This window comes from Anopheles marshallii, chromosome 2, assembly GCF_943734725.1.
Source record: "Anopheles marshallii chromosome 2, idAnoMarsDA_429_01, whole genome shotgun sequence".
NCBI classification, from domain to species: Eukaryota; Metazoa; Arthropoda; class Insecta; order Diptera; family Culicidae; genus Anopheles; species Anopheles marshallii.
The window spans coordinates 74000591-74009415 of NC_071326.1; positions in this window are offsets into that span (position 1 = coordinate 74000591).

The following is an 8825-nucleotide window of genomic DNA, read 5'->3' on the forward strand; positions in this document are numbered from 1 at the left end:
GCTATAGTTGTATAGGAATCCATAGGCATGGGTCTTGCGATTTACACCTCAGAAAATGCTTTTGGATAATTCATCGAAAGATGAAACAAAATATTAAAAACTAATTGTTATATATTGATGTATTTTAAGATCTATATGTCTTTAGACCTTAAAATGAAACATTTAAATACTTGAGTGGCCTTTCTCTACAAAAGCTTGTTGCTGGGCCTACCCTAGAGGGGGAGCCTCTTAGATCTCCGATGGCAGATTTATTACTTCCAATGCCGAATTCTGATTCCCTGCCTGAATTGCAAACAGATATATGTATAAAGCAAAATATCCGCAACATTAAAGAAAATGGAAATACTTCAATACTGACATTGTATCTCAGATCCACGCTCCATTCGGCTTACCTTGGAGCGGCTTAAGCTGTCACCAAATCAGACAAAAACCCCAGTAGCAGGTATCAATAAACTCGCAACAATTTTACAACGTTTCAATTCACACTCCTGTTAATCCGTACGATTGCCTTGCGTATCACGCTGCCCAATAAAGCAACGTCCTCTACCTTCGCAGACATTCAAGGTTCATTTAAGGAATTATTTTGTCCCCAGGAATGGCGATTTCGCTCGAAAAATTCTACTCCAACAAATCAAACCACCTTTTCACCTATTTTCCCATCGAACAGCCAACCGCAACGTGTCCATTCATCTTTAGTCACTTCGTGAACAACACATTTTCATCATCTTCATCTCACGGCCGAACGGGTAGCTTCAATTCCTTTCGCCTTTCGTCGACGGGGACACGTTGCGTCGACGGCTTATGAATGAATTTGTAAAGCAAATTATAGAATCAATAAAAATATTACCTCAATATGATCTCCAATACTGGTAGCGCGGGATCGTCATCTTTCATCGCGCCGTCTATCGATCGCTTCCGCCCTGTCCGAACTGCCTGCCGGCGGACACGAACGGCACGAAAGCACACCTCAAAGACAATCGCCACAAAACAACCTTTTAGAGCTCGAAAAAAAGATGATTTTACAATCCTTCCAATCGACCGCTCCCGCCGTTACGCCGTCGGTACTGTCCCAGGTGTATGTATCGGTCGGATTCCATTGAACCTTGCCTTGCATTGGAGGGGTTCATTTAGCGAAACCGGCTAAGCTTTACAGTGCCAGACAGCTTTAGTTTACAAGCAAGATGTCTGGTGAACGTGGAATGTTTGATATAACTTACTCAAAAGCACATACTTTTGGAACATTTTACAAAATGGTACTTTTGCTGTCAAACTCTCCTTTAAGACGATCCTGTTTAAAACTAAAATCCTGTTCAAAACTATATGACACATTACCTAATTCTTGTCTTTAAAGTGTTAAAGTACCTAATTTAATGATTGAAGCTCAAATATAGATTCAGCAGCTGAAGAAAGACCGTTTAAATGAGAAAACTATCTAAAATATTCGAAAGGAAGTATTTTCATGAGCATTGGAGAGTTTTATAGTAAAATAATGTGGATTCAACTACTATTTTATCGTATAAAAACGATAAGAAACCAATTTTAAATAAAGTGGTAGTCAGTGACTTAATGTAAAAAACATCTAGAAAAAAAATCAAATCACAAAGGTGTAGTATGATTTCTGAAATTTTGACCGATATATAGATGACAGGAATATAAAAATTGAACAGATATTCGAAAAATTTTGATAAAGACAGAATCGAGTGTAACTCTTTTTCCAACCCACACTGTATACCCAAACGAAGGCAAAAAACCGATGGACAGCTCCCAGCAGGGCATCCATTTCACACGCGTCTAAAACCGTACGAAAAACAAGCCTGTCGAGCCTGAAACGGCCCATAGCAATCGCTACGCTACGCCGTTTGTTTTTATTGTGCCCGCACTAAGGGACGGTGCGGGGGCTTAGTGCTTAGTGGGCACTTTGAAACATCTTAATCCATTTCACATCTCAAATATTTGCTTCTTGTCTGCCGGCTACCGCCTGGGGTCTGTGTGATCTTCCGCACGGACCGGCACGAATGTCAATGTTAGCGTCCCGAACGCGCAGCGGGCAACGATCGGACTCTATGCTGTCGATAAATAAATCCATCAAGAACTATTAACTAAAAAGCTCATAAAAAGGTGTTAATTTTTTAATGAATTCTATTCAGTATCGGATGCCCGTTGTTCGGAACAGCACTTTCGGGCGGAAGAGAGGAAATGCAAACCGTTCGATGCGTTTGTCTCGCAGGGTAGGAAACATTTTAGAGAAAAAAAACACACATAGGAAAAGGGCTTCCTTCTATTGGACATGTGTAACCAACAAAACTCAAAGATAAATTGCCCGCAAAAACCGACAATCGGTACCCGCTGGGTTTGGTTTTAATTTCCGCTCCCAAAAAAAAAAACATGGCTTTAGTTCTGGTTGGGTCCCATTAGTTGCCTCTAATTACTCCGCACAACTCCGGCACTGAAGTTGCAATGTTTTCGGGGGTGTCAAGTTTTTCGTTAAACATTTGCATATCTACATGGGATGATACGGTGCCAGACGCAGTAGTAGAAGCAATAGTACATGTACGCCGAAAACACTTCCTCCCGCTTTCGCTTCTACAATTCTAAGCGTGTCATCGTGTGTTTGATTTACGGTACGCACTTAATTATTCCATCCGTCAAGTGTAGCACCATTTGTCGGCGTGTCTTGACAAGCGTTGCTAGTTGCGCTTGCAAAACTGCAAAGTATCACTCTCGATTTGCCTAATTTATTTCCACTTCCACTCGAGTATTTAACGCTTGTTTGCCTCCCTAAACTTCCAGCCTAAATAGTTAAAATCACTAGCTCGGGTGAAAGATTAGTCAACGTCGACCATTTGAACGCATGCAAACGATCAAATCTAATTTCCCATCCCATTTTGGACACACTGTGACAACATGGTTGGAAATAGGGTACTTAATGTTGGATCTCCTTACAGTTTGGGGGATAAGACATCGCCGACCTCGACATATGATACCGCTTCAAAGGACCTCTTAGACCATACGATCGGTAAAGGTAAATAAAGGGGAAATTTATTTACATTATCCATTTTCCACTACGGTTAACCATTCCTTTGGCGTTCCGACCGCCCAGCGCGGGCACCGATCGGACCGATCGGTTCGTTCGTTCAACGACGCACAGAGTCCAATAAAATCTCGAGACAAAAGGCACACATTTTTCCCGGCCCGGTTCGGGCAAAAATGTTTACAAGCCAGACCAAAAAGGAACGGACGGAAGCAGCCGAGATAGTCCCAGGAAATGGATCATTGTTGTTGTGCTAAAAAGAACAATAAATACCCGCTTGGTCGGAAGAGGGAAAACCCGCTCCAGTTCCGGTTCGGGGTGCTTTTTTTTTTTTGTTGGTGGCTTTTACAGTTCGCTGTAGTTAAAAGGTTTCCGGAACAACCACATACACCGATGGCATTTTTATTACGACCTAATGTATCAATCTAACCGTCGTAAAACCTGTACAGCTTTTACTAAAACTGTTAAGGATGGGTGAGCTGAATGTTTGCCGCGTTGGAGGAACGCCAGAAAGCTGCGAAAAATCAACCAGAGTGTTACGGAGCATTCGAAAACTAAATCCCAACATCGAAGATCCGCAAAAACAGAAGCGATCCATTCCCTATAAATCACTCACGTGGCCGCTAGGTGCGTCCGAAAATCTATTAAAATATCTTCCTTCCAATTATACCGCCTTCGATTGGCCGATAATTGTGCATAATGCAGCAAATGAAGTGATTTATAAGTGATTTTTTTCGCACCATCCTTCCACGACCTCATTCAAACGGCATGGCGTTCACGCCTCACACCGTAAGCGGTAGCGCTACTTACGTAAGCGATCCCCGGTGCGCATGGTAGTACAGTCTCAGTCATTGGTAGTAAATAAATTCTTCCTTTTTCTCCCGTCTCCCGTCCGACACGGGAGCAGTTTAATCGAAAATAGGGAACTATCACCCATCGAACAAGTCGCTCTAGTTTGCCTGCTTAGCTTTATCACCTCTCCTAGATGATCACCCATCCGAAGGGAAACCGTGTGTTACAGCTGCGGCAACGGTACGTCGCTACACCCGGATGGAAATAATCGAGGTGCAATAAATAACCGTACGCTAAAATATTCATTGGCTCTAATTTAAGAGTAATTTATTGATTATTCAAAATGATTCTCATTGATTCTTCGCGCAGCCCGTACCGGATTCCAGTCGGGAGCGAAACGAATTATGCACCGTAACCCAACGGAAAGAAGGTTAAGGAGACCCGGTCCGTTCCTTGTACGGTACACCACTATCCGATCAGCTGCAACCGCTTTCTATTGGCAGGCAAGTGCCCACCGGAACATGCTTAGGATAATAAACCAACGCACCGAACAGGGGGGATTATATGTTTCAAGTGCTCACATTGAATCACGAAGGCTATAAAAATGCAATTTAAGAAACCGTTTGCGAAGATGCGTAACTGATGGAATTGTTTGTACCGAAAGCTATGGGAATTTTACGTCTAACACATTAAATTCATTAAATGAACAACTTATTAGACGAGTTAATATCCCCGCAACTATAACTATATAAACAAAGAATTATTTTGAAAATTAAGTAAAAACGATTGCGGAGTCATTAGTTCGTGATGTACAGGAAGGAATATCCTAACATAATAAGAACATGGCTCGGTGGTGTATTGGTAGCGGCACCGGCTTTCACACGACAAGACCGGTCCAAAATCCCATCCGGACCAAATCCCCCGTACGCAGGATTGACTTTCCAGCTACGGACAAAAAATGTCAAATAAAGCCAGAAATGACAGGCATAGGCCTCTTGAGGTTGTTGCGTCGATGACGAAGAACACAGTGGGGACTATTGCAATAGGTTCATATGTATTTGATTACCTATTAATTTATTATTAATTACAACCTTTATAATTTTCTAACCTGAATATTACTTTATTTACTCAGCAAATAGATTGGCATTGGCTACACTGATCAAATGTGTTTGTCGTATTGCGAATTCCTCAAATTTTCCTCAAAAACTTCAATTTGTCGCGAATCATATGTTTGATTAACCATTCACCCGAAGGAAACTGGAAGCATTAGCGATACAGTGCAAGAAGCCTTGAATATGTTTGTTTGAAGTTTTTCGTATAAATAATTCACTTAACCATTCTTAAATAACAAGTCGAGAGAGGAAGGAGTCGAAGGACCAAGAGATCTCTACTAGTTTAATGTAAAGAGCACTGTTAATGATTAATAAATATGTAAACACTTGATATGTATCTTACAAGAAGTACGTAGGCTGCAATGAAATATTTGTATATTAAGTATACAAGTAAGTTATTTAGTGGATTGTTTAGTTACTAAAAGTTAAAAACGCAGTGGCCAGAAAGCGATACTGAACTTTAATGTGGTTCAAAAGGTTCAAAGCGATGCCCAAATGGAAATAAATGAAGAGGCTCGACAAGATGATGTCTACAGCGAAGATATAATAGAGGATATCAAGAAGAATAAAAAATGACATCAAAAGAAACGTGATAAAAATAATAAGAGATTATCATAGCTATTATTATTTAAATTATTTCTAATATTTTTAAACATTCTTCAAATAGCCAATATTAACGACAAAAATTCGAATGAGCGCTTTCAACAACAAAATTTATAAATGCCCATATAATAAGGTCGTCATCCGTAGTAAACTTTTTTTACACTCCCCGAGTAACCCAAAATTGCACAAAAATCCTCAAAACACAACAGCTACAGTACAGCTAAATGTAAATCGACTAAACACTTCAACCGTGACCTACACGTGTAAACTGTTTTTCCATGCCACTCATCGCAACAACGCATAAATCATTTAATCTTGTTTTCGTTGTCAATTCGCCACGGCCACAGACGACGAAAAAACATCAACTGACATGACACATTTCATTCTCACTGGCCCAAACGGCCCCCCCCCGGTACTCCGGTGCTACAGTTTGTCATCCGTCCCGTTCCGTAGCGTCATTCCCCAACGGTCACGTACCCACTTGCCAAGACAATGGTAGTAATTTGGCTAAAAGCATTTCATTAACCCTCATCCATTGGCAGGATGATTCCCTGTCCTCGTCCTGTGGAGACGATCAAACTGACAAGAACCAGTGGCGGTAGGGGTCTGTAGGCCAGATTGGAAAAAGAAATTCACCAGGCCACTCACTTGGAGCTCTTATTGGGGTGTGACCGGTGTACGTCCGGGGTGGAGCACAAACAGCAGTACATGCATTCTTTGTTGGCTAGGTTGGTGTGCGCTTAAAAGAGGCGCGTTTCGATCGTAATTGCCCGATTAATCACCATTACACCTTCAATAAGTCGTGAGATTTAATAAGTCAACTATATATCGCTATTGTTTTTAAGACGGCCACCGAATGCTGACACACCCATACCCGGGGTAATGGCAGCGTGAGTATCCAACGAGACTACGATTACGGAAGCTAAGGAGCAAGAAATTATCAGTGAATATTATTATTGTTTCAATGCAGATGGTGAGAATGCACAGTAGAAAGGATAGCAGACGAATGTTGTCCAGGCGTGGACAAATTCTATTCGAATTATTACTTATATAATTTTCAATACATTTTCTCCCTGTTACGTTCAATGTTAGTTTTTGTGTGTTTTAATTTTAAATCAATCAACTAGTAGTATATCAATAAAAAATAATACATTCTGCTTTTAAATGCCCGGAAACACGTGGCCCACTGTGCTGTGTAACCCAGCATCTTACAGCCTCAAACAGTCGCCGAAAACCCCTTTTAAGGACAACCGCGATTCCGACGATTCTGTGCGACGACAAGCACACGACACCGAACACCGTCCGCGGTATGCAGTGGCGACGCGTAAATTCCCTCCTTCCCCTCCCACCCGAACCGAGCTCGAGTTCCAGATCCGCAGGTATTCAAAAACAATAAAAGCGAAGAAATTTTAATATTCAATTTATTCATTGCTTTTATTGTGCCAAATCGCGAACACCCGTCCCAGTGGGGCGCGAACACGCGGCACGAAAGGTACAGAGAACACCCGTACCCGTGTTTCTTTTCGGTTGGTCGCTTTAGGTCCTGCGGTGCATCTGTTTTACAGCATCTTTATGCGTTCGTCGCCCCAAAAGTGGGGGTGTTTTTCGCTTTCTCTTGGCGATGCCCTGATGCCGTCCCGTCAACGATTGCGAAACGGTGCGAAACATTTGCCACCGTTATGCTGTATCGATTTCGTGCCCTTTTTTCGCATCGGACGGCGTTGGGATGAGGACGAAGAATTGGAATTTGCTGTACGACAACACACAGTGCGTCAACCGCAAACCCGGACATCTGGTAATTGATGTTAGTGAACCGTCTTTTTATGTTCTAGAAACTATGAATAATAATATCTTGATAGCAATTCCTATAACTACACAGGAGAATTAAAAAAACCTTACAACATTTCAGTTCCCGAGTTTCACATATGGACGAAAGATTGAAATAAATCGATTATTCGTCCCAGAACAGAAAGTTTGACAATTTAGTTTGTCTGTCTGGCTGTGATTTAAAATTATCTTAACAACTTAGTTTCAAATTATTGGCTTCAGTTTCCAATTGTATTTGTATACTGTTAAAACTTTTTAACACAATCCAGACACAATTATTGTTCTACTCCTCTAGGCCGTGTGGTTTATCGTGTGATAATTTTTTTTCTGCTTGTCTAGTGTCATTTTATTGACATGATTGTAAAATAACGCACCAGGTCAAGGTGAACATATTTCATTATACGACACTAAACTGATCTTTCAACTGATAGACCGACTAGTGACTCTTCAATTGACAGTCGAACAGATCAGTTACAAGTAGTCGTCAGCTCTGGACAGGGCCACCTCATGTTACGAAATTACTATAATACACACATAACAATCCACAATCTTGTTGGTTTTGTATGTTTATTAGTTGAATAAAAACGAATCTTGTGTTTCTTTATCGTCAAGTTTACATGATCGTGCAGTTTTGACAGTCCTTCCTTCGATAAACACCACACCAGAGAAAGCTTTTCATTATTAATGGAAAATTTACAATTTCGATGCATGTTGAAGTGTTAACTGTTGAATAAATTTCAATTTGAACAACTTCAGGTGTTAGAAATAATTAAACAATAAGCACGTACGTTTCTGTCAATACAAACATAAGTTTGATAGCCTTTTCTTCTTTTTTTTCAAAATTGTATTTCGAGGATCGTGGCTATTGCTTGTAATAACTTTAAAGATCCACAGTTCTCATAATAAAATTTGTTCTTCCGTTTTATAGAATCATTCATTTCACTGATATGTATCTAATGTTCAATCGTATTTTTGAGCTGATTGTACTTATTTTTTACATTTTGCTGTCTTTTTCATTCATCACGATGACCTAATTGTATTATTTCTTTCCCTTTTTTTGACACACTCCCAAGATATGTGAAACTCAATATCAAGCTTCCAAATTGAATTTCATATTTGAAAAAATGATTACAAAACATAACCGGACCACTATTTTGCATAGTTCGACTACCGAAACCCCATTTTTATCAAGATAGAACAAATATTCGAGGAAATAACAAAGCCATACCATGACTGCATAATTCGCACAACAAGGTGCAATTGTTCTATTTCTTTGTGTCCGAGTTGGCATTTGTTCCACTGTACGTGCTGCTAAAGATCCACCTGCAGAATAGTATATTGCGAGTAGTAAAATATGCTACCATACGTGTGGAATCTTTAATTTTTTTCTATAAGTTTTACCTTCAGCTGTAAAACAATTTTAATCTAAATGAAAAAAAAATCATCCACAAACAACCAAG